This window comes from Myotis davidii, unplaced genomic scaffold (assembly GCF_000327345.1).
Source record: "Myotis davidii unplaced genomic scaffold, ASM32734v1 scaffold134, whole genome shotgun sequence".
NCBI classification, from domain to species: Eukaryota; Metazoa; Chordata; class Mammalia; order Chiroptera; family Vespertilionidae; genus Myotis; species Myotis davidii.
In genome coordinates, this window is record NW_006288853.1 from 4,971,083 (window position 1) to 4,973,106 (window position 2,024).

The 2,024-nt window shown below is 50.4% G+C and overlaps 1 long non-coding RNA gene across 1 annotated transcript in view; it reads right to left on the bottom strand.

The window, feature by feature from the left end:
• Nucleotides 1-1,166, bottom strand: part of LOC107182678 — a 5,559-nt gene extending 4,393 nt beyond the window's left edge. Inside the window, exons 1-2 of the long non-coding RNA XR_001513395.1 lie at nucleotides 1,132-1,166; nucleotides 863-970 (exon numbers count right to left, since the gene is read on the bottom strand). This is a non-coding gene — a long non-coding RNA (uncharacterized LOC107182678). The remainder of the gene's footprint in view (nucleotides 1-862; nucleotides 971-1,131) is intronic.
• Nucleotides 1,167-2,024: the final 858 nt, after the last annotated feature.

Sequence of the window (2,024 nt, forward strand, 5' to 3'; positions counted from 1 at the left end):
ACACACAACTGTACAATTAGACTGAATCCTGGAACTTGTGCTCCAATTAGCAAGATGAGACTATCTTTTCTACTGAACCAGAACTTGGAATGATATGGACCCCTCACAGAGTTCAAACATGACACCAAGTTGGTGAAGGCAGAGTAGAGAGATTCAATCTTTATGACGTTTTGATTCTCCAGATCAAGTCATGCCTGGATTTCTGTTTCCAAAGCCAGTAAACTCCCTTCTTAGCATAACCCAGTTTGAGTCAGATTTTTGTCATTGGTATCAGAAAGAGTCTGCAATTCACACGGCGAACTTTCTTAACCTCTCTATAAGCTTCAGCTTCCTCATCTGCAAAAGAAGGGATCTTTCTCAGGAGAAAGGGAGGGTTGTTCTGGGATGATTAAAAGGATTGATCAGGTCCAACGCTTAACACAGAGCCTGACACATTAGACCCTCAAAAAACATCAGCTTGTAGGTGTTCCAGAAGTGTTGGCTAGTGACTCTGGCCCCTGGAGGTGAACTGCAAGGGCCACCTGGGGGGGTCCCAGGAAACGCTGGTAAGCTTGTAGGGTGGGGGTGAGGCCTGCCTGACCCATCCAGATGACAGCTGGCACCAGGAAATACTCTGGCGGGTGTCATGATTACTTTTCCTCATCCTCACAGTCTAATCAAGCCCATTTCACAGATGAGGAAAGTGAGGCCCAGAGAGGAGATCCAGGGTAAGGCCAACTCCAGCGCCCACTCTGCTGGCTCAGCCCCTCCCGTGTCCCACTCCTTGCCAGGTCTCAATCCCAGCCAGGCTAAGTTAAACTGGCCTGTTACTATAAAATGCGTGCTTCCATGAATAATGAAAGGGCAAGATAATGTCACAAACCCTCCTTCCTTCCGGAGAAGTCGGTTCCCCGTTCTGACCTCCTGTCGTCCAGGCGCAGTCACCAGTGAGCAGCGGTTTACCCCCCAGAGAGAGCCTGACGCAGTTCTGCTAAGGAAACCACGCAAGTCTCACGGTTGGCACGACCCTTCCTTCCGCACAGGGCACAGGGCGCCTGGGGGTGGGGGTGGGGTGGGAACGGCACCGCCCACTTCCCTTCAGAGAACCACCAACCCGGCCAGAGGGTTCTCACGTCTAGGAACTGAGCTCACCTTGGTCTTTTCTCTGTAGCCTCCTTGAGCCTCAGTTTCCTCATCTGTAAAGTGGCTCCCAGAGCCCTGGCCCGTGTCTCAGTGAGTTAGAATGTGTCTCCTGCACCGAAGGGTCACGGGTTCCATTCCCGGTCAGGGCACATAACAAGGCTGCGGGTTCCATCCCTGGTTGGGGAGGCAACCCATTGATGTTTCTCTCCACCCCTCCCTCCCCCTTCCTCTCTCTTTCGAATCAATGAAAACTATATCCTCTGGTGAGAATTAAAAAAATAATACTAATAAAGTGGCTCCCACACATCTCAGGGTCGTTTTGAGGGCATTACAGCAAGAATGACTCCCTAGGTCAGTGGTTCTCAACCTTCCTAATGCCACGACCCTTTAATACAGTTCCTCATGTTGTGGTGACCCCCAACCATAAAATTATTTTCGTTGCTACTTCATAACTGTAATTTTGCTACTGTTATGAATCGTAATGTAAATATCTGATAGGCAGGATGTATTTCCATTGTTACAAATTGAACATAATTAAAGCATAGTGATTAATCACAAAAACAATATGTAATTATATATCCAATGTGTTTTCCGATGGTCTTAGGCGACCCCTGTGAAAGGATCGCGTCCTACAGGTTGAGAAACGCTGCCCCAGGTGTTCAGCACAGGGACGGACCCAAATAACGGTGCTGGACCCCTTCCAACAACAGAGAGGACGGCCCGCGTGTGCCCGCCGCTGCTGCAGCGGGCAGAGCGTGGTTTCGAACTGGGGTCTTATTTTACTGCAAGACCACACGACCCCCACCTCCAGGAGCTCCGGTCTTTTGCCAGCGGGATCCTTCCCACCCTCTTCCTAATACTTTTACTCCTCGGCTTCCTCCTCGGCCCAGCAGCCTCCGCCG